This window comes from Peromyscus eremicus, chromosome 3 (assembly GCF_949786415.1).
Source record: "Peromyscus eremicus chromosome 3, PerEre_H2_v1, whole genome shotgun sequence".
Taxonomy (NCBI): Eukaryota; Metazoa; Chordata; class Mammalia; order Rodentia; family Cricetidae; genus Peromyscus; species Peromyscus eremicus.
In genome coordinates, this window is record NC_081418.1 from 65,317,420 (window position 1) to 65,341,407 (window position 23,988).

Below are 23,988 nucleotides of genomic sequence, written 5' to 3' on the forward strand. Positions count from 1 at the left end.
TTGTCTATGTTTTGCCTTGGGGCTTCTTACCTTTTTCCACTCTGTATATCTTAATTTCTTCTGTCTCCAGTTCTTCTGTCTGGCTGACAGTTGCTTGCTTTCCAGCTCTGGGTGTGTTGCTCTCTTTCTCCCCCATTCTCTTCTTCTCTCTTCTCTCAAGCCTTGGTTTCTCCTCCTATGTATTCTCTCTGCTGCCAGCTCTGCCTATCCCTCTCCTGCCTAGCTATTGGCCATCCTGATTTTTATTAGATCAATCAGGTACCTTAGGCAGGCAAGGTGAAACAAATGTAACACATCTTTACATAATTAAAGAAATGCAGAATAAACAAAGGTAACACATCTTTAAATTATTTACAAAGGCAGCAGAAACCAATGAAACACACCTATACACAGTTAAAGTAATCTGCAGCTTAAATTAATGCAGCACACCTTTACATAGCTATAATAATATTTTACAATATTTCCCCCTTTTTGTCTAAATCAAAAGAAGGCTTTTAACTTTAACGTAGTAAGACTCATACAATAAGAACAGTTATCAAGTAAGAATTACATTTACAATATCCAGTCCATTTGTATTTGGCAAATTCAGAGAAAATACTCCATTATTAATCCTATGTTCATGAGTCCAAAGTTTTTTTTTTTTTACCTAATTTACTTTCTATCATAACTAAGGAAATCTATAACTATGACTATATAATCTTCAACTCCATCAAAGACCCCCAGAATGATGGGATATTATATGAATAAGCAGGAAGTACATACAGTAAAGCGACTTCCAAAACTGTAGAAACCACAGAGAAGCTGGCTGCCTGGACAGTCACTCAAGATTCATCTGCAATGTTGGGGCACCCAATCTTTTGTCTACATGCCTAGAATTTCTGGCAGAATTTTCAGTGAAGCAGGAATTTTGATGGACTGTCCCACCTAATGCTGGCAAAGTTCAGCAGTTGCTTTCCTGTGTGTCCTGCAGAATGTCTGGCAGACTTTTCTATGAAGCAGAAATTTTGAAGGACTGTCCTGCCTTGTTTGGGCAAGTTTAGATACAATTTTTTTAAAGCTGTGAAAATCTAATGCTATCCACTCCTCCCTATAAAGTTATTGCTGAGAAATGTGTTGTCAAGTTGAGACATTCTTATTGGTTGTTTCTTTTATCATGGGGCCCAGAGAACCTTTTATATTTTACCTTTGAGAGTTGGGACAGAAGGTGTCTTGGCATAGTCTGAATGGTGACTTTTGCACTTTCTGTAACTGGATACTTGTATCCATTTCCAGTTGTGGGAAGTTTTCTGTTATTTTTTACTTTCATTTTCAAGTTGCAGTATTCTGGATATTTGATCTTTTAGTATCATCCTAAAGATACAGTTAGCTTTCCTCACTTCATTCATCTCTCTATTCCAGTTGTGCATTTTCAAACAGGCAGGTTTTGAACTTACTCTTTTGTGTCATTTGTTTGTCAGTGATATAGCCTATTGTGTTTTCAATTCTGCTGGCTATTTTCTCCCTTAAAAATCTCAGTATGGTGATCCTACTGAGAAACCCTGGTAATGGAGAATATGGAATCTGAACTGGCCATCTCTTATAGCCAGGCAAGGCTTCCAGAAGTGGGACTGAACTGCATTTGCTTCAGTTGTTGGCTGAGGGGGTCCCATGGATATGCCCAAACAACCCAGGCTGATGCTAAGACAGAGGGTTGCTCCCTGTACAATGACAGTGTGTCTCTCTAAAGAGGACAACATCCACTGGGCTTGTTAAACATGGAGAGGTGAAGCTTATGCTTGCATGGAACCTTTGCCCCATGTCCTAATGTCTTTGGTGAAAGAAAGTATTCTGTAGACTACTGAGAGAGGAGCATGGACACCAACCCAGCCCCAAACCTTTGACTTACAATCTGTCCTGTCTGTATGTGCTGGGGCAATTGTGCCTGGTGGCTCAGAACTTCTGTGAGTGGACAAGCAATGTCTGATGTAACTTGAGGCCCCCTCTAAGAGAGGAAGACCATACCCAACAGTGCTTGGATGGCCAGGAACTAGAGACTGGAGTAGAGTAGTATGGGTTGCCACCTGTGGTATCTTAGGGTCTTTAGCACATCTGTCTAGGACTTTCTGGCTTCTACAGTCTCCATTGTGAATTTAGGTATTCTAATAGGTCTGCCTTTACATGTTACTTGCCGCTTTTAATCTTCTTTCTTTGTTCTGTACATTCAGTGTTTTGATTATCATGTGCCGAGGGGACTTTGTTTCTGGTCCAATTGATTGGCATTCTGAATACTCCTTGTACCGTTACAGGCATCTCTATCTTTAGGTTAGGATAATTTTCTTCTGTGATTTTGTTGAAGATACTTTCTGGTCCTTTAGCTTGGTTTCTGCTGCTTCCTTTATTCCAGTTATTCTTAGATTTGGTCTTTTCATAATGGCCTAGAGTTCCAGGAAGCTTTGTGTCAGGAAATTTTTAGATTTAACATTTCCTTTGACAAATGTATATATTTTTCTATTCTATTTTCAATGTCTGAGATTCTTTTATTTATCTCTTGTATTCTCTTGGTGACAGTTGCCTTTGTAGTTCCTGTTCAAATAACCCAAATTTTTTATTTTCTGATTTGCCTCAGTTTGGATTTTCTTCATCAGTTCTACTTCTGTTATCAGAAATGAACAGTTTATTGACTTCCCTGCACTCTTTGTGTTTTCTTGGATTTTATAAAAAGGGGTTTATTCATATCCTTACATGGTGTGTGTATTTTCCTGGATTTCTTAATGAGATTTTTTTTTCATTTCTTTTTTAAGTGCCTCTCTGATCTTCATACATGCTGTATTTAGTTCTTTTTCCTAAGTATGTTGGAATATTCAATGCCTGTTGTGTTACAATTACTGGGCTCCAGTGGAGACATTGTCCTGTCTGTTATTGATTGTGTTTTAAAGCTGATGTCAAGGTATCTGGAATTGGGATGAGTACAGGTCTGGGTGATGATACCTGTTTTTGTCTCTGTTGGGTAAGTGTTTTGTTCCTTGGTTTCTGATCCTCCCTGAACTTTCAGAGAGTGTGGTGGCTGTGTGCTGTGTGTTAGGAAATTTTCTGTGGATCTGTTTCCTTGTCCTGCTCAGCTGGCATTTTTCCAGGTGTGCTTGCTAGTGTTGGAAGCTGGGATAATTGGATGAGTTGGGGGAAGAAAGGGTTGGAAGAGAGCTCTGTGATGTGTTGGGAATGGGGTGAGACAGGAAAGGGAGAACAGAGACTACAGAGGTGGCCATGAGCCTGGGGAGAATTGGATCTGGAAAGCAGAAGTAGCGGGGGGGGGGGGGATCTGCCATCAGTCTACTTGTTACCCTGGCAGGAGGGGCCTTTGTGTTAGCAGGGGTGCTGGGGTGTGGGACAAATCAAGGAGTCAGAGAGGGAGGTAAGAGGGGTGAGATCTGTGTGATCCACAGGAAATGAGAATGCTGGGGCCCAGACAGCTGCCACAGGAGTTCTACTGTGGAAGTGGAGATGAGACAGGGAATTACATCTGAAGAGCTAGAGAGCTAATAATAACATCTTCAAAAAAATCAGTTTAATTAAATAGAAACTTGAAATAGAGACATACTCAGATTGGATGGATGATTCAGTGTAAGCAACTAGCCTGTGGCTGCTTTTGCATTTACATACTTTACATGTGAACTGCAGGGTAATAGTCCAGAGGCTGACAGAATCCATTAGGACGTGTGATAAAGAGCTGGCAGGACCACAGTTAGTCCAGCTGAGCTCCAGTGAGAGGGAGACTGCTTCTCAACATCCTTCCCTTTCCATTCCCACTGCTAATCTGCTCACTGCAGGCCAGGGTCCAGGACCTGCTTTGAAGGTTGTCCCATCTGTGAGATTGGTGCACAGACTCTTTCAAGTTTAAATTGTTGGTTCTTTTTTTTTTTTTTCTGAGACAGGGTTTCTCTGTGTAGCTTTGCGCCTTTCCTGGAACTCACTTGGTAGCCCAGGCTGGCCTCGAACTCACAGAGATCCACCTGGCTCTGCCTCCCAAGTGCTGGGATTAAAGGCGTGTGCCACCACCGCCCAGCTGTTGGTTCTTTTAATACATGTTTGGTGATACCTTCCCCACTGGACTGTGAAGGTCGCCAATACTATGATGTATCTTGTCTTTGGGTCTAGTGTATCCCAGGTTCCACTACTGACCTCGTGGGAGGTACCTGGGATTTCTCTGGAATGTGGCAAGTCTGGCCATGTGGGCCACTTTCATGTGGGCCACAATCATTTCTCAGGCAGAAATCCTTCATATTTGACTAATAACATCTTCTACATGTTTATTTGCCCCGAAGTTTTTCCTAGGTATGTGGGGATTTTGTGTACTCTAATTAAACCTCTATGTGCTGATGGTCAACCTAGGTGTCTATTCATCCAAGTGTTTCTATGGGAGCACATATGAGGAAGGAGTCTAAAACCAGCTCTGGAGCCTTCATGCTTTCCTGGTTTATATGAGACAAAAGTCAGGCTAATTTGAGGAGGCTTGGAGTTCATTGTATGTAGCTCCTCCTGTCTGTCCCTATAGTGTTTGAGGTGGTGGCGGCTGCAGCTCCCTTCACATCTCTGTGATTTGAGGAGGCCCATCTTTTCCTCCTTGTAGCAGAGTGGAGAGTATCTGTTCTGACAGCTGGAGGGTTGAAGGGTGGGTAACCCTGCAGAAGAGCAAAAGCCATGGTTCTGATTTCTAAGACATGGGCCCCTGCTCTTTTTGAAAATTTTGGGCCCCTAATTCCCATGCTGTGATTTTATACTTCCAGAGATGATGAAGTTGAGGCTTTGGGAGGTAATCACATCATGAAGGTAGTATCCTCATGAAGAGCATAAATGATCAGATAAAAGGACACCTTGGATAGGCTCCCATCGTGAAATAGGAAGTTGCCCTCAGCAGATATGGAAACTGCCATTGACTGGGATGTCTTTTTATAGCAGCCTCACATGGGCCCAGACACTCCCAGAAAAGGATCACAGGAGATACTTTGAGAATTCCAGGGAAGGAAAACTGAAGGAAAGCACCACTTTAGCAGCTGTCTATGCAAAAATAAGCAGGCTTCTTTGCCCCAACAGCAAATGGTGCTTGGAGCTGACTGTCAGTGAGCTTCAGTCCCTTTCAGGAACAACTGACTCTGGAAATAGAGGAGGCAGGAGCCAGGTGGAAATCTCCTGAGATTTCAAGGCATTGTGTAGATCCTTGTGTGTGTTCCAGTCTTTACAATATGTCCTCCATGTATCCACGATATGGCAGCGGTTGCAGTTTGCTCCAGGGCATTAGCACTGGGAGGTGAACTTTCAGGGAGAAATGCATGTTCTCATCCTCATGTAAAAATATGTAAAATATGGTGTAAAAATATGGTGTTTATCACTCTCCTGTTCTTCATTCACCGTGTGAGAGGACAACAGCAAGTTATCTGAGAAGTCACATTCCCGGATGCTGGGGTATAGTGATACTTTATTTGTACTGAAATGTGATTTGTACGTTAATAAATAAAGTTGCCCGGGGGTCAGAGCTATTAGCAAGCCATAGCGAAAGCTGGGCGGTGGTGGTACATGCCTTTAATCCCAGAACTTGGTAGGCAGAGCTAGGTAGATCTCTGTGTGTTCAAGGATACATCCAGCATTGGAGACACACGCCTTTAATCTCAATACCAACCATAGAAGACCTGGAGGTCTGTATAGACAGGCAGTGACGAGGCGGTCATGTAGTTGGGTTTACAACCAATGAGAAGGCAGAACAGAAAGTCTTTATAAAGACAGACACACAGGAAGTAGGTCTCTTTTGGAGAGGTAGGACCACCGCGATAGTGAAGGGTAAGGTTTTTAGCTCTTAGCTATTGCTATGACCTCTTGGCTTTTATCTCTGTATTGGCTCTGTGTTTCTTATTTAATATGACGGTTGGTTACATCTACACTGGGGTCTTGCTCTTTATCTTGCTACCTGCAGAACCGAGAAAGTTCACCTTCTTTTTTCTCTCTTTCCTCTTGTTCTCTTTTTGGTAATTTTTCCATGTATGACGATTTGTTGAAACACATACTCAACCATATATAATCTCATAACATTATTCTGAAATATTGACCTGGGGTAGAGGGTAGAAAATAGCTTTCATATTTTTCTCCAACTTATTCTAAGAGGAAGAGCCTTACTTTTCCCAGTTAAGCTGATTATTTGTCTAGACTACATGCATGTAATTTTGCTACTATAGCTATTGTCTTTACAAGTTCATTGTTATAGCCCATTGCCATTAGTCTTGGTGGTGCACCAGAACTTGAGGTTAAGACCCCACTACTGGAAACACTACAGGCATTCTTCACAGGACATAGAGAAATCAAAGGTGTCATGGAAAGATGTTTTCTCCATATTGACTAGAGTTTTAGTACAGAAATGTTCTATTTAGGTTCATGGATGGGACCAGTAGGAATCTCCTCCAGCTGTATTCCTGTGAGCTATAAATGACAACCAGTGTGGCAAGATAGACCTGTTGGTGTAATAGTGGATGGATGTCATGGGAGGGACTTTCTTATATGCTGTAAAAAGACACAATCATCAAGGAAATTAATAGAAGCAAAAGTTATTGGGGCCTTACAGATTCAGAGGATGAGTCCATGGCCATCATGGCAGAGATCATGACAGCTGACTGGCATGCATGGTGCTGGAGCAGCAGTTGAGAGCCCACATCTTGGGATAACAGCATGAGTCAGAGAGAAACCTCAGAGTTCATCTCTAGTGACATACCTCTTCCTATGATGTCACACCTCCTAAACCTTTGCCCATAGAGTTTTGCAATCTGTGACCTAATTATTCAAGCATAGGAGCTTATGGGCCCATTCTCATGAAAAACACAGCAGTGATGAACCACATTCTCATTGGAATTAAAATCCAACCTGGCACAGCCATAACTGAATGGAATGGCAGAAGTCATAAAGCCAGCACAGCTGCTTGACAAAGATCCAGCAAAGCTGAGCCACATGATGGCTGCCACACCACCTTTGGTTTTCATCTCCACCTGTTGCATACTTGAGGAACTTTTAATACTTGTACAATTTGAGGATATTGTATTGATGGAAAATTCCTTATGAATCATTTATGCCTTCTCCCAGGAATGCTACTTCTAAGCTTATCCAGGAAAGTCCTGAACATACTGTTCCCTGCCCCCTACTTTGAGGGGGAGATATCCCTATCTACTTGAAGGTCTTCCTTATGCCTTGGAGGTTGTGACACATAAAGAAGCCAGAGGTCTCTTTATGAGGCTATGAGACATTCTTGAAACATCTGTCCCTCTATTTATACAGGAACAAGATATTCAAAACAAAGTAAAATTAAAAAGGTCAACAAGATCCAATGGGCTAGGGGAGTTGGCCACAGTTCAGATTACAAGCCTCTTCCCACTGTGCACTCAGACAATTATGTGGCATACAATTCTGCCCTACATAGAGACATATTGGTGAGCAAAGTATGGAGTGGAAAGATGATGAAAATATGAGGTGTTAAGACCTCCCTCTCTTAGAAGTTAGCTCATGTAGAGCCACTATAATGTCATATGACAAAGGAACAACAGAATGCCAGGATTAGACATATAGACAAATTCTATGAAGATATAAATGTGAACATTGATTATATTATGTCAGAATTTGAATAATAACTAGCAACTTTAGCCTGAGGATTTTTCCTGGGCACTCTGACCACTAAGAGTTAATAATACATTGCTTGAGACATGGCAAAATGTCCAGAGTGGTTGAAGATTTTTTGTTTTGGTCTAGTGTCCTTGAAGCAACCAAAGCAACCAGCCTGAGCACAGGCTGTCATATGCCTCTAGATTCTCAAAAATTGGGTTATGGGGTTTATGAGTAAGAATGATAACTCTGTTCATTAATGATGTCAAAACTTGAGGGAAAATGATTGGAAATGATAACTCTGTTCTGTCATAGTTTATTAATGATGACTAAAAGATGAGCAAAAGGAAGTGAACACATGTCTAAAAACAAAAATGATATGATCTATGTTTTGAAACATTATGAATGTATCCCTGCTAACTAAATTCTGTATAAATAAAGAAACACTCTGGCTGGTAGTCAGTCAGGCTGCAAGATTCTTCTGACCACCATGGCCTGGCTCACTTCCTTCTCCCGTGGACTCCTTACATCCTCTGTGGGACCCATCCACCGCCAGGGCTGGCTTCCGGCACCAACCCACAAGAATATAGCCATGTGTCACAGTGTAAATCTATAACCAGTGGCTGGCAAACTCACAGGCCCCCAGGGTGAACCTACCACAATTACTATGTTAAATGATCAGATCACACTGCCCTCTGAATTCACGTTTATATACCTTGAAATTCATATCTCTCTACTCAAAGGTTAGTGAGCTCTCAGTCCTCATCAGAGAAGTCTCTTAATGAAGGAATCTGTGTTTCACACTAGAAACTGAAAACTCAGATGAAGTATCTTAGGAGTTCACGGGAAAATTGTGATATTTCTACAACGCCTTCCTCTGAGTCTCAGAGCCCTTTCCAGAAGAGGAGTGGGAAGATTTTAAGATCCACAGGTCCTGGTATTTTCAATAAAGCACTGTCTTCTGGACATGAGAGTCCTGCTGCATTTAGGAACTCTATGATGAAGCCAGTCAGTCTTCTAGCATGGAAGGGAAAGGAGCCCACTGGCCCCTCCCCTAACTGACAAGCTGTTGACAGTTGGTGGCTTCTAGAGAAGGAAGAGTCAGTTTTTCTTATGGTGATGATGTAACGGTAGGTTGAGCAAAACTTGGTGAATAGCCCTACACAGGTGAGAATATGGGCATGAAATGTTGCCTTAGATAGGACACACACACACACACACACACACACACACACACACACACACACAAAGACACCAAATTGGTACAGTTGAGTTTGAGATCAGGGAGGATAGGAGAAATGAAGAAGACTATGTTAAAAATAAACTACTTATGTATGAAATTCTCAAAGAATTAATTAAAATATTGAATACTTCATGTTTTAATGCTGCTAAAATCTCTATGAAGACTTTTTATGTTTTAAAGGGAAAGAGTGAGAATTCACTGTCCCTGAATATGCGATGGAAGTCATTGTCACTGCTATTCAGCTCTATGTGCTTTGGAAGAAAAGATTTTGGCTGCAGAGGCAGGTGATGGGTGGGCTCAGGTCACTCAATTATGCTTTTCAACATTTTCTTTTTCTCAGGAAATGTGAACTGCTGCCTGATGTATCTTAATGAAGCCTTTGTCAAAAGTTTCTTCATCTTTGCGAAAAAGGTAGTGTTGTTATCATTTCATTTTCTTTGTATTTTGGGGAGTCAATACTTTAACTATAAAGTACTCTGGTACCTAAATAATTCACTCTTTTGTGTCATTTGTTTGTCAGTGATATATCCTATTGTGTTTTTAATTCTGCTGGCTATTTTTTCCCTTAAGAATCTCTATGAGGGTGATCCTACTGAGAAACCCTGGTAATGGGGGATATGGAGTCTGAACTGGCCATCTCTTATAGCCAGGCAAGGCTTCCAGAAGTGGGACTGAACTGCATTTGCTTCAGTTGTTGGCTGAGGGGATCCCATGGATATGCCCAAACAACCCAGGCTGATGCTAAGACAGAGGATTGCTCTCTATACAGTGACAGTGTGTCTCTCTAAAGAGGACAACATCCACTGGGCTTGTTAAACATGGAGAGGTGAAGCTTATGCTTGCATGGAACCTTTGCCCCATGTCCTAATGTCTTTGGTGAAAGAAAGTATTCTGTAGACTACTGAGAGAGGAGCATGGACACCAACCCAGCCCCAAACCTTTGACTTACAATCTGTCCTGTCTGTATGTGCTGGGGCAATTGTGCCTGGTGGCTCAGAACTTGTGTGAGTGGACAGCCAATGTCTGACGTCACTTGAGGCCCCCTCTAAGAGAAGGAGACCATACCCAACAGTGCTTGGATGGCCAGGAACTAGAGACTGGATATCCCAGAGTTCTTGGGTAGAATAAAATACAACTGGTCTTAAAAATGCAATGAAATGATTCCTAATGAAATTCTGCTATACTTACAGATCATGTCCTGTCCAATTGTCAATATAGAGGCTTTCTCTGGCATTGTATTGGAGCAGAATCAGATACCTACAGCCAGACATAGGGGGAGAAAGAGTCTAAATTGGAGTTCTTCTTTGGATCCCTCCCCTCAGGTTCATTGAATACCAGAGAAGAGAGGGTAGAAAGATTGTAGGGCAGCAGGAGAACACTGCCCCACTGAATCAACTAGCACGTATGGGCTCAGAGAGACTGAAGTGAGGGGACTTTATGGATCTCCACCTCCATGTCAATGCTGTTACTGTTAACTTGGTGTTTTTGTAGGGCTCTAAGTGTGGGAGGGGGTATATCTTTGAATTTTTTTCCTGCTGTTTGCAATAATTTCCTCTTGTTGGGGTACCTTGTTGAGCTTCTGTGTAAGAGCATTTGGAATGTATTATTATTTTTTTCTGTCATGTTTGGGTGTTTCTTGGAGGTTTGTTCTTTTCTGAAGGGAGACAGAGTGAGAGTGGATGTACTGGAGAAGGAAAGTGGATGGGGGAGACTGGAAGGAGTGGAGGGAGGGGAAACTATGTTCTGGAATTACAGTATGAGAAAGGAATCTATTTGCAATGAAAAAGAAATAACTAAATTGTTGTTGTTGTTTTCTCTTTTGTGGTGCCCACCACTCAGCTCCCAAATAAGTCATACATGGTGGCTTATTCTTACTTATAAATACTCGGCCTCAGCTGTTCATGTTTCTAGCCAGCTTTCCTTAACTTAAATTATCCCATCTACCTTTTGCCTCTGGGCTTTTCCCGTTCTCTTACTTCTGTAAATCTTACTCTTACTCTGGGGCTTGCTGTGTAGCTGTGTAGCTGGGTGGTTGGCCTCTGGCGTCCTCCTCCTTCTCTGGCTACTTCTTCGATCTTTTCTCCTCCCAGATATCTCCTTCTATATAGTTTCTCTGCTTGTCAGCCCCACCAGTTTTCTCTGCTGCCTCACTATTGGCTGCTCAGCTTTTTATTAGACCATCAGGTGTTTTAGACACAGCCACCAGCTTCACAGAGTTAAACAAATGCAACATAAACAAAAGTAACACACCTTAAAATAATATCCCCAACACTAAATAACTAAATAATAAATATATAAATAATTTCACCAATAGAAAAGAAAAAAAAAAACAAGAAGAAAACAAAGAAACAAAGGGGAAAAAAGCAGAAAAGAATCCAGGTGATCACACTGGTTAGAGTATAGGATTGTTAGCTTTTACATGTGGACAAGATCTTTGGTCCTATTGGTTACTTGTTCTCTGCAAATTGGTTCTGCCACTGTACATTTGTGGTTCTCACATCCTGCTCCTCAGTGGCTGGGTCTTTTTTTTCTGGGTCTGTAGCCCAAGTTTAGAGAGATTGGTAGAAAGAGCCACTTGGTCTAACATAGTTCTGGTGGCCCAGTGCATAGTTATTGACTTAATAGACAGAGACTTGGCCAAGCACTGCATTTAACCCTGATGGGCCTAGTAACAGGTTTCAGTTTTCAGACTAGTCACAATTTTCCCTTCCCCAACCAGGAGGTGTGTCCACAGAGTTGGGGGAGGGGCAATGCTGGCACCTCTCTCCTGTATTCTTCAGTTTGCCTTTTCATTCTGTTACACTAAAGCAGGAATTGTGGTTTCCTCAGTTCTTGTGAGGGTAATACGATGTGTGACTAGCTTGGTGTCCATGAGGGGAGAGGATCATTGAAGGATGTTTGCCAATCCCACCTTTCCCTACTTGTGCCCTGAGCACATCTGGAAGGATGGATAGCAACACTGAAGAGCCAGGCAAGGGCACCTTTAGTAGGGAAAGCCTGAGAGCACTGAAGATAGAAAAGGTCTGTTTCATTTAGAATAAGATTCAAGGCAGGGGATGAATGGTAGGGGAGAATTTTGTATAAAGTCAAATGTTTTTAACTAATTTCTTTGAGGGAAACATGGACTCACTAAAGAATTTTCATCAGCTTGAGCTCCCTGAAAACCCATTTCTACCCAGCACCTGGGTAGGGAGGCTAAAGGAAAAGAGGCAAGAAGACCCTGGAGCATGTAGTAGGGAAATGGACAAGGAGCTGAAGCCTGGGGGAGAGTTTCTGAGTGGTCAGTGCCCTGCTCTGGACTTGGTGACAGTACAGGAGAGTCCCACAGTAGAGTAGCTTCTGTGTGCCAGGCCCAGGCTCCCAAGATCTTGTCTTCCTTCTGCATTCTTAATAGACCTCAGCAGTGGGTTGGGGCTGCCCAGTTCTCAGACAGTTCATTATAGCTCTTAGGAGTTTTGACTGAGTACACACAGTTCTGCTTATAAGGAGCTGGAATGCAGCTGGGAGAGAGGCTCATGCCTTTGCTGCCCTCTTGCTGCCTGGAAGCCATCTTAATGTATTCAAGAATCAGGAAACTGAAATGGTAATTTATAAGTGGTGTCTATAAACATTTTGTAAGCTCTCTTCTACTCTGTTTTTCCTTTTCTTTTCTTGCTTCCTTCCTTTCTTCCTTCCTTCTTCCTTCCTTTCCTTTCTTTTCTTTTTTTTTGAGACTGAGTCTCCCCATTAAAGCAGAGTTCTTGTCCCAGTGATATCAGCTTCACTTAGGAACTTGTTTTAACTGTGACATCTAATTTCTAAGAATTAGAATGTCTGGACAGTGAGTCTAGCAGTCAGTTTTAACAAGCCCTTTAAAGACTCTGATGAATAGCAAAGGACACAGTGGGAGAGCTGGGGAGAGGGTGGTGAATGGTATTAAGTTACGGTTAGGAGTTATGTGTCTCTTGCACTGTGGGATTGCTATACATAATGTACTGATCATTTCCTTTACAGGTTTTGTCCTGCCTTGCTTTTCTATTTCGGTGACAAAACACAGATCAAAACCGACTCAGGTGAGGCAAGGGGTTTTTCATCTCACAACTGTCAGGACATTATCTGTCAGTGAGTGAATTCAGGGCAGGAACCATGGAGGAAAGCTGCATACTGGCTTACTCAGCTTGCTTTTTTATACAACTCAGGCCCACTTACCCAGGGGTAGTACTAGATACAGTGGGCTATCCCCTCCCATATAAGTAACAATTAATTAATTAATCAGTTAATCAAATATCCCCTCAAATATGTCCACAAGTTAACCTGATGGAGGCAATTCCTCTAGGGAGGGTCCTTCTTCCTAGCTTACTCTAGTTTGTGTTAATTAAAAACTCTCTTGAAGAGGATTTTGGAAGTTTGATTGTAAAGATATGATAAATATCTCAGCAGATACAGTCATGCTTGAACCTAACAGAATTTGTATGTTTGTCAAAATCAATAAATATGTAAAATTTTAGACACCAGTTAAGTAAAAAAAGGAAATCCATTGGCACACATTCAAACCATTGCTACTTTTTATATTTTTATTAGTAGAGCTTAAATTAGGTTGATTTCTTACAAATTGTGGTAGCTTGAATGTAATTGGACCTCATTCTCATAGGGCGTGGCACTATTAAGAGGTGTGGCTTTGTTGGAGTGAGTATGGCCTTGTTAGAGGACCTGTGTCACTTTGGGGGCAGACTTTGAGGTTTCCTATGTTCAGGATACCACCCCGTAAGTCAGTCGAGTTCCTGTTGCCTGCAAGCTGTAGCACTCTTAGCTCTGACACCTGCATGCTGGTTTGGATGAATGCTTTGTTCCTTGGTTTCTGCTTTTTCCCTGGACTTTCAGGGAGTGCAGTGGCTGTGTGTTGTCTGGTAGGAAATTGTCTGTGTCCTGCTCAGCTGGTGTTTTCTCAGGTTATGCCTGCCAGTGTTGGAAGCTAGGATAATGGGATGAGTTGGAGGAAAAAATGTTGGAGGAGATCTTTGTGATCCATTGGGAATGGGATGAGAGAGGAAAGGGAGACCACAGATGACAGAGGTAGGCATGAGACTGGGGAAATTTGGATCTAGAGAGGCAGAAGTAGAGGTGTGAACCTGTCACCAGTCCACTTCACATTTAACTAATAACATCTTCTAGATGTTTATTTTCCCGACAGTTTTTCTGTGGTACTTGGAGGTTTGGTCTAGACTAATGAATCCTCTGTGTGCTGATAGTCAACCTAGGTGTCTATTCATCCAAGTGTATCTCAGGGAGCACTTATAAGGAAAGATTCTAACACCAGCCCTGAAGCCTTCATGTTTTCCTGGTTTATATGAGACAAAAGTCAGGCTAATTTGAGGAGGCTTGGAGTTTGTTGTATGTAGCTCCTCCTGCCTGTCCCTTTAGTGTTAGAGGTGGTGGCTGCTGCAGCTCCCTTCACATCTCTGTGATTTGAGGAGGCCCATCTTTTCCTCCTCGTAGCACAGTGCAGAATATCTGTTACTGAGAAGTGGAGGTTTCATGGGTAGGGTAACCCTGCAAAGAGCAAAAGCCATGGTCCTGGGTTCTAAGTCAATGGGCTGGTGGTCTCTTTGAAAATGGTGGGCCCCTAATTCCCATGCTGTGATCTTATAGCTCCAGCATTGATTAAGTTGATCTTTTTTTTTTTTTTTTTTTTTTTTTTGGTTTTTTGAGACAGGGTTTCTCTGTGTAGCTTTGCGCCTTTCCTGGAACTCACTTGGTAGTCCAGGCTGGCCTCGAACTCACAGAGATCCGCCTGGCTCTGCCTCCCGAGTGCTGGGATTAAAGGCGTGCGCCACCACCGCCCGGCTAAGTTGATCTTAATCACATGGGCTCAGATAGTTCCAGAAACCAGGATCACAGGAGATGCTTTGAGAATCCCAGGGAAGGAAAGCACCACTTTTGCAGCTTTCAAGGCAAAACCAAGCAGGCTTCTTTGCCCCCAGAGCCACGATGCTTAGAGGTGACTGTCAGTGAGCTTCAGTCCCTTTCAGAAACAACTGACCCTGGAAATAGAGGAGGCAGGAGCCAGGTTGTTGCTATTTGTTTTTTTCCTTTTGTGGGGGAGCCCACCACCCAGATCCCAAATAAATTCACACTCAGAGGTTTAGTCTGCTTATGAATTCCCGGCCTTATCTTGGCTTAGTTTCTTGCCAGCTTTCCTTTTTCTTCTGAGCTTTTCCCGTTCTCTTACTTCCGTAAATCTTACTCCTACTCCATAGCTTGGTGTGTGGCTGGGTGGCTGGCCCCTGAACTTCTCCTCCTTCTCTGGCTCCTAGATCTTTCTTCAATCCAATGTAAAGTATTTAAAACCAGTAATTGTCTTATAAAAGTAGATTCAATAATCTCCCTTTTTATCTTATCATATCCACACCGCCCTCCTCCCGGCAGCCAGCAACTGGGAGCAGCAGCTGCTGCCTCCGTGGTCCCACCACCACCGTTTGTGGCTCAGCCCTGCCCGAAGCTTCTCCTTAGCAAGCCTCCTAGGCCAGCCTCAAACTTGGGATCCTCCTGCCTCTGCCTCCTTCAGTAAATCCAACCAGTGTGCCACCACAACTGGCAACATGTAGCTTGGGTCTGAGCTGGGGCCCACAAGGCCACAGGCAAGTAACTTTTTCTCGAGTTTGTAACCCATGTTGGACTCCAGATGTAGACGAATTGCTAAACGGTCTTATAAATGAAAACAAACCCAGAGCCAGGTATTGGGGTGAATGCTGAAAGAGCAGAGAAACAGAACCAGCCACAGCTAACCTCACCTCGCCAATTCCTCAGCTGATCTTGTTTCCTCAAACCGGAAGCCTCTGAGTCCTTATCCAGAATGGATCTCAGCTGAATTGTGCTGCTGAAAGCCTAAAAGCTTAACCAGACTAGTTCCTGGTTCTCACACCTTATATACCTTTCTGCTTTCTGCCCTCACTTCCTGGGATTAAAGGCATGTGGCACTATGCCTGGCTGTTTCCAGTGTGGCTTTGAACTCACAGAGATCCTGATGGATCTCTGCCTTTGGAATGCTAGGATTAAAGGTGTGTGTGCCACCACTGTATCTAGTGGCTTTTCTGTTCTCTGACCCCAGATAAGTTTACTAGTGTGGCAATCTTCTGAGATTTCAAGGCATTGTGTAGATCCCTGTGTGTGTTCCAGTCTTTACAATATGTCCTCCGTGTATCCACGATATGGCAGCGGTTGCAGTTTGTTCCAGGGCATTAGCACTGGGAGGTGAACTTTCAGGGAGAAATGCATGTTCTCATCCTCATGGAGGAATGGTGTCATTGCAATAAGGGCCTGAGTGCCGTGTAAAAATATGGTGTTTATCACTCCCTTCTGTTCTTCATTCACCGTGTGAGAGGACAACAGCAAGTCATCTGAGAAGTCCCATTCCCGGATGCTGGGGTCTGGCTCTTTATCTTGCTACCTGCAGAACCGAGAAAGTTCACCTTCTTTTTTCTCTCTTTCCTCTTGTTCTCTTTTTGGTAATTTTTCCATGTATGACGATTTGTTGAAACACATACTCAACCATATATAATCTCATAACATTATTCTGAAATATTGACCTGGGGTAGAGGGTAGAAAATAGCTTTCATATTTTTCTCCAACTTATTCTAAGAGGAAGAGCCTTACTTTTCCCAGTTAAGCTGATTATTTGTCTAGACTACATGCATGTAATTTTGCTACTATAGCTATTGTCTTTACAAGTTCATTGTTATAGCCCATTGCCATTAGTCTTGGTGGTGCACTAGAACTTGAGGTTAAGACCCCACTACTGGAAACACTACAGGCATTCTTCACAGGACATAGAGAAATCAAAGGTGTCATGGAAAGATGTTTTCTCCATATTGACTAGAGTTTTAGTACAGAAATGTTCTATTTAGGTTCATGGATGGGACCAGTAGGAATCTCCTCCAGCTGTATTCCTGTGAGCTATAAATGACAACCAGTGTGGCAAGATAGACCTGTTGGTGTAATAGTGGATGGATGTCATGGGAGGGACTTTCTTATATGCTGTAAAAAGACACAATCATCAAGGAAATTAATAGAAGCAAAAGTTATTGGGGCCTTACAGATTCAGAGGATGAGTCCATGGCCATCATGGCAGAGATCATGACAGCTGACTGGCATGCATGGTGCTGGAGCAGCAGTTGAGAGCCCACATCTTGGGATAACAGCATGAGTCATAGAGAAACCTCAGAGTTCATCTCTAGTGACATACCTCTTCCTACGATGTCACACCTCCTAAAACTTTGCCCATAGAGTTTTGCAATCTGTGACCTAATTATTCAAGCATAGGAACTTATGGGCCCATTCTTATGAAAAACCAACATTGCCGTAATGAGACACATTCTCATTGGAATTAAAACCCAACCCACAAGATTAAGCATGCTTCACACCATAAATCTAGACTAGAGACGGTGGCTGGCAAACTCAGAGGCCCCCAGGGTGACCCTACCACAATTACTAGTTAAATGATCAGATCACACTGCCCTCTGAATTCACATCTCTATACCTTGGAATTCACAGCTCTCTACTCAAAGGTTAGTGAGCTCTCAGTCCTCATCAGAGAAGTCTCTTAATGCAGGAATCTGTGTTTCACACTAGAAACTGTGAAAACTCAGACATGAAATGTCTGTGGAATTTGTAGGCATAAACGTGATATTTATATTAACCCTTCCTCTGAGTCTCAGAGACCATTCCGGAAGAGGGGTGGGAAGATTTTAAGATCCACAGGTCCTGGTATTTTCAGTAAAGCACTGTCTTCTGGACATGAGAGTCCTGCTGCATTTAGGAACTCTATGATGAAGCCAGTCAGTCTTCTAGCATGGAAGGGAAAGGAGCCCACTGGCCCCTCCCCTAACTGACAAGCTGTTGACAGTTGGTGGCTTCTAGAGAAGGAAGAGTCAGTTTTTCTTATGGTGATGATGTAACGGTAGGTTGAGCAAAACTTGGTGAATAGCCCTACACAGGTGAGAATATGGGCATGAAATGTTGCCTTAGATAGGACACACACACACACACACACACACACACACACACACACAGACAAAGACACCAAATTGGTGCAGTTAAGTCATGGAGGATTTGGGGAAATAAAGGAGACTATGTTTAAAATTCACTATCTCTCAAAGAATCAATTAAATTGTATTATTTAAAAGTGCATTGTTTAATGCTAAAATCTCTATGAAACCTTTTTATGTTTTAAGGGAAAGTGTGAGAATTCACTGTCCCTGAATATGCAATGGAAGTCATTGTCACTGCTATTCAGCTCTATGTGCTTTGGAGGAGAAGATTTTGGCTGTGGAGGCAGGTGATGGGTGGGCTCAGGTCACTCAGTTATGCTTTTCAATCATGTTTACTGCCTTGTGCATTAATAAGGCCTAGGACAAATGTTTCATCATCTTTGCAGAAAAAATAATGTTAATTTCCATTTTATTTTCTATTTTTCAGAGTAAATACCTTAACTATGAAGTACCTGATACCTAAATAAAACATGAATAATGAAAGTCCTGGGACTCAGTTACTTAGAGTTAAGATTTGTTGTTACTTCTCTCTGCCCTGTGGTCCTTATGTGACAGCACTCATGTGTGCTAATGACACCTGCATTTGTTCAGGTGCAACCTCCTTGGCACAGCGAGAGCAGAAAGCCTACACCACAGTGTCCTAATACCATTCATATCCCCGAGTGATGAGATTCACAAAATTACAAATAGAGACTACCTTCCTTGTAGAATCAGTATAGTTACTGAAAATATAGGCAAAATGAAGATGAATTTTACAAAATGGTTTAAGAGCTCTTTCCTATGTTAGGTAGAACTGTATAAGGTATTAATTTTCATTGATTTTGTATGAAATTGTAATGAATATTCTTGCTGTTTGCCCATTCTCCTACAGTGTTCAACATTAGTAACACTCATTGTGTAACCTTTAGGTAGATAGGCAGAGGAGCTTGGTTCAGGGGGTATTGATGTGTATTCCACTTGTTCCTGACCTCCTTGTCACTGCAGAACCTTTTCCCAGCCTCCACGTTGAGATCAGGTGTGAAGACTGCATTCCTTGTGTGCTAAGGTGTTTCCATCTGTAGCTGTGGCTCTAACTGCAGATGGTAGGAACAGAGCCAGGATGGTGGTCCCAGAGTCTCATCATTTGAGGGCAGAGAAAAGACGAGTGATGTGAGTTCAAGGTCAAGCCTGCCCATGTAGTAATACCTGGTCTCAAAAATCCAACCAGATATTAGAAGTGGACATGATAATGATTGAATAAAGAGTTGGATATTCTGGATATTGAAAACTACATACTAAGAACTCTTACTTGATTTGGGCACTCAAAGTACTAGATGACACTTAAGATGTAACAATATAAACCAGTTCTTTATGTAGCCCTAGCTCTCATTTCATTGGTTTTTCCATAGAGAATTACATACATATCAAAAAGCTTTGTTCCTGACTCAACTATCCATGTTATTCCATAAAAAGTGACAATGCTTTAATATTTATGGAGATGATACAAAAGCATTGTAAGTGCATTTGAGGTGTGGTGAAATAGTTGAGTTTATATCTAAATATAAATAGGAAATTTAAAAAAGTATTTATAGGCTAATTCCTGGCTTCCTGGAGTCTGACACACTCAGCTACCAGAATCAATCTGAAACAGAAGGCTGGCCAGGGTTCTACTGCTCCAGTGGGAAGTAAGCATGCTTGCAGGGCTCTCTTCTGTGTTTCTCTCCTTCCAGATGAGGGCAGTAGGGATGGATTTAATATGAGAGATGGGGCTTGGGGAAACGTGTGGGTGGAATGGGGTTGTAGGACAGGATAGAGCATTATATCCTGGGATGTCTGTTGATATAAAGGCTCAAGGTATGGGCTCGGTGTCACCATGGAAACTACATGTCAAACATGATGTTGTAATGTCTGTGTTCATGTCTCCTTATGAGAAGAGAGATCTAGGTGTGGAGACAGGAGTGTTGAAATACAATACAAACACAGGAAATGTGATTCACTTCATAAATATTATGAGTATCTAACCAAAGTCTTCCATTAAATGGTTCTTAATGGAACCATTTGCATTATCCTTCCATCTCTAGCTCATTATTTTCCTTTTCACTCCCTCTCTCAGATTCATGGCATGTTTTTATTATTGATACACATTTATAGATAAATGCTTAAATATATGCTTACCATAGGCTGCGCTGTTTAGTGATGATCACACACACACACACACACACACACACACACACACACACACACACATTTCAGGTCTGAATACTAGGTATTGGATAACCAGGTAGGGGACTCATCTACATTCATTCTCCCTCTATCTGCAGTGCTTAGTTACCTGTAGTTCTTTGCCTCCATGGGTTTCCCTTACTGACAAGAGCATGGCTAACGGTATTGTCCTTGCTTCTGTCCCACTTTGGCTCCATATTTTGTCGTTTCAGGGGTACAGCTTCCATGTCCTTTTTGGAGACACCCTCCCTGTGGCTATGAGGATCAATATGGAACACACCAACAAACTGCCACCTCTACTTCCCAGGATCAAGAGGGGCAAGACCAGAGATGCAACATGTCAGCTTCTAGTTCCTCTAATTGAAGGAACACAACACATTTCACTCTTCCTTGGACATGAATCTGTTCCTGACTGTGTTGTGGTACCATATATAGGATAACAGTGGCGGCCCATTCATCCTCATGTGGAGTCTCACTGGAAGACAGTTTCCAATGCCTGGTGTCCTGTGATCCACACTGAGCCTCTCCTTACTCCTCTGCCTCTCAGCCTTCATTAGCAACTCTCTAAGATTGGTGCTAATATGATTTTCTCACTGGATGGGGTTGGGAGCTGTCCCTCCAATTTAGAAGTTTTATCCCAGTGATTTTACAACTAGGTGAGGGCTCCTGCCTACTTGGCACCTTTCACTAGTTTTTTTGTTTTGCTTTTTAAGAGATTCCAGAAAATGGCAAAGATACAAACTATGGACAGAGGTGCACCGATCTTCAGGAGGAGGTCTGAGCATGCAGACATGTGCCCTATACTTGAACCTACCTATTTTCCCTGTTTGTGAGTAACTATCACAGCCTGTTCTTAAGTAGTTCAATGTTAGAAATATAGGGACAGGGCACATTCCAGGAGAAACCATGGTAGTAGATCAGTCGTTTTATTAACAATTATGTACACAATGTTAGGGCAAAACGTGTACAGTAAGACTGATGACTGCAAGGCTTTACATCTGCATTGTAAGAGATCCATAGAAATCAGGTTATAATTCTGGATTCTTGTAGATAGGCTCCTGTGAGGGTTTAAGGAAACCTAAGAACCCATGTTTAGTCTTTGAACATGCCAACAAACATACCTCCAGAGGAGGAAGTCCTGGGATTTCCATTACACATTTTTATTAAAGTTGTGTCTGTATTCCTGGGTCATAACATTCTTAGTCCAGTGGGTTCCTTGATGTTTCTAATCAGGTCAGGTTGAGGGCCAAAGTCACCAAGAGAGGGTGGGGAACCTGAGATATCAGGACATGTATGTTTGGACCACAGTCTGGACATTTGTGAGGGTGATGTCACATACCAGAACACCAACTCTGATCCTTGTGGTGATTCCAGGTGCTTCTGAGGCTGTAGTGTTGGCCAACACATACAAGATCACTTGTCCTGGAGCTATTGAAGACATTTGGGCATATAATAGCTCCTGGGTGCAGCCCACATACCATCATGCCAAATCTGCCCAAGTTGTTTCTCTGGTGTGTCCCATACATGATGAAGACCATGTTTTGGGGTCATGGGTCTTTGTGGTGAGCATATTTCCTGCATTTCATGAAGAGAGTATGTGGCCCATAACCATTGAATTTGAATTTGACCCAGGCTTCTTGGTGGAAAGGGAGCCAAGTTCATATTGCAATTGATTCCAGTCAGTCATCAGCTTAGGAAGGCTTCTTTATGTATTTAAGATGTTTGGTGAACAGAGTCAAGCCTGATAAAAAAAAATCAGGTGAAGTCACTAGAGGGCCATGTGCCATGAAAATATTCTTGACATTAAGGCATGACCATGTTTCTAGTCATTAACCAGAATAGGTCCTTCTCCTATTTATGGCCATGGTTTGTGGTCCTGGCTCCCTTAGTGTGAGCAAGTACAGGGTCATGTGAAGAAAGGGTGTGGCCTACACACCTTTGAATTTATGCTGGACCCAGAGTACTGGTAATCAGGGAGCTGGCAGGGCCCCATTGATGTCACTTTCTGGCCTTTGCCCTTGTTAATTCCTCAGACAACCACCTCATGGTGTCACAGTGTGTAGAACCTTAGTGAAGGAGTGTATGTCCTGGGTCAGACCCAAGGTCCAATTGTTGTTCTTGACCTGGACACAGAGGGTTTCCTGGGTGCGGCTTACACATCCTTCATCCCAAGCTATTATCCCTGTCATTTGACATCCATGTGTGGTGCAGATTACTTGAAAGCCATGGCATTGCCTTGACACACGTGTTGTGAGATAGTTGCCTGTGTTGGGAGAATCACAGGTATAGCCCACAAACCAGAGTGGAGCCAAGAGGAGCTTCCAGATCAACTCCTTAGTGATTGGAGTTCATGGCCCATGATCTAATGTCACTCTCTGGTGAGGATTCCAATTGTCTTGGTGATCTTGGCATGTCCTGGGTAACAAATGAAGCTATGGTTTGTCCAACAAAATATATTGACATAAAGATAATGCTTGGTTTCAGACCAGGTCATGGTTATTGGGGTGTCCATTTCCTTTGATCATTAAGGTGAGGTTTGGTCCCTTCAGGGCCTGGCCCCTTTTTGGTGGCATTTTGTCCTGGGATGCATAGAGAGAGGGTGTTCCCCCCCCCCCCCCGAAGATATGAGGTCAGGCTACTTGGGGTTTAAGGAGCTGCCAGGCTTCCTTTGAGATTCTTTCGTGGTTTTGCCCTTGGCCATAAGTTAGGTCATTGTCAAGATCTGAATCTTGGAGGATATAATCTGTCCTGATGTCAGTTATTTAGAATAAGCCCAAATTTGGGTTAGTCCAGGGTTCTTGGAGAACAGGCTGTAGCCTGAGTTGCAGTTAAAAACTGTCTGTTCCTAAAGAAATCAGTTTAATCCAGATGAGTTGTGTCTCAGACAGCTAAAGGGTACATTATGACATCCTTTATGGTAAGATATGTCTATATAGATAGGTCATTTCAGTGAGGCCTTGGCACATTATGAAGATGGTGTCATCCTTGCTCACATGTGTTCATGTGGTCTGCATTGAATGAAGTATGTATGTGTGATCCATATACCTATTACTCAGAATGTCAGCTTACATTAGTGGTCAGTTAGGGATTATTGCAGTTGGGTCATAGATTATGGATCAACAAGCTGAGATGAGTCTGCATTGAAGTCTTGATTGGTTTTAAAAACTGAAAGTAAGTCTTTGGATCCAAGTGCCTCTTGGTCCACAGTCTAAACACACTAATGCCGAAAAACTGCTTTTTTCTTAGATAGTCTTCTTTGTTTGGGCCCAGGGCTCTTGGGTGAGAGTGAATCTCGCTAATTGTACAGTAGCATTTTGTTATGGACTTCCTGAGTGTCAGGGTTTGGCCCAGGAACAATCCTTTTCCTGGTTTATCCTGGACCCATTTCAGGTCTCATTTTGGACCCTAGCATCTTGAGTATTGGAGTAAGCCCCGGGCCAGGGCTCTTTTTTGTCCTGGGACCCCAATATTTCAGGTTCTGATACGTCCTGACACACTCCTTTTTGTTTGGTTTGTCCTGGCCCTGTCTCATTCTCTATTTTCCCACATGTCTTTGTGCTTTGGGCCCAGGCTCATTCAGGGTCAGGGATAGGCCCAGGCCCACATCTCTTCTTTTTGGGCCCATGCCTTTCAAGTTCAGGGATAGGCCTATACCTCATCTATTCTTGTTTTGAGTCCAGGACTCTGCAGTGTTAGGGATAGGCTCAGGTCCACCATCTCTCCATTTTCTTTGGGCCCAAGCCTCCTCAGGGTTAGGGATTTGCCCAAGCTCACATCTCTACATGTTTGAGCCCAGGCCTCTTCACAGATAGGGATATGCCCACTCCCATGTCTCTCTTTTATTCAGGCCCAGGCTTCTTCAGGCTTAGTGAATGATACAGGCCCACATCTCTTCTTCTTTTGATC

At 42.7% G+C, this 23,988-nt stretch overlaps 1 long non-coding RNA gene across 1 annotated transcript; it reads left to right on the top strand.

The window, feature by feature from the left end:
• The first annotated feature begins 17,654 nt into the window (after positions 1 to 17,654).
• LOC131906943 (uncharacterized) lies at positions 17,655 to 21,262 on the top strand. The gene is made up of 3 exons (XR_009378243.1): positions 17,655 to 17,789; positions 18,865 to 19,029; positions 20,295 to 21,262. It is a non-coding gene; the product is annotated as an uncharacterized LOC131906943 (long non-coding RNA).
• Positions 21,263 to 23,988: the final 2,726 nt, after the last annotated feature.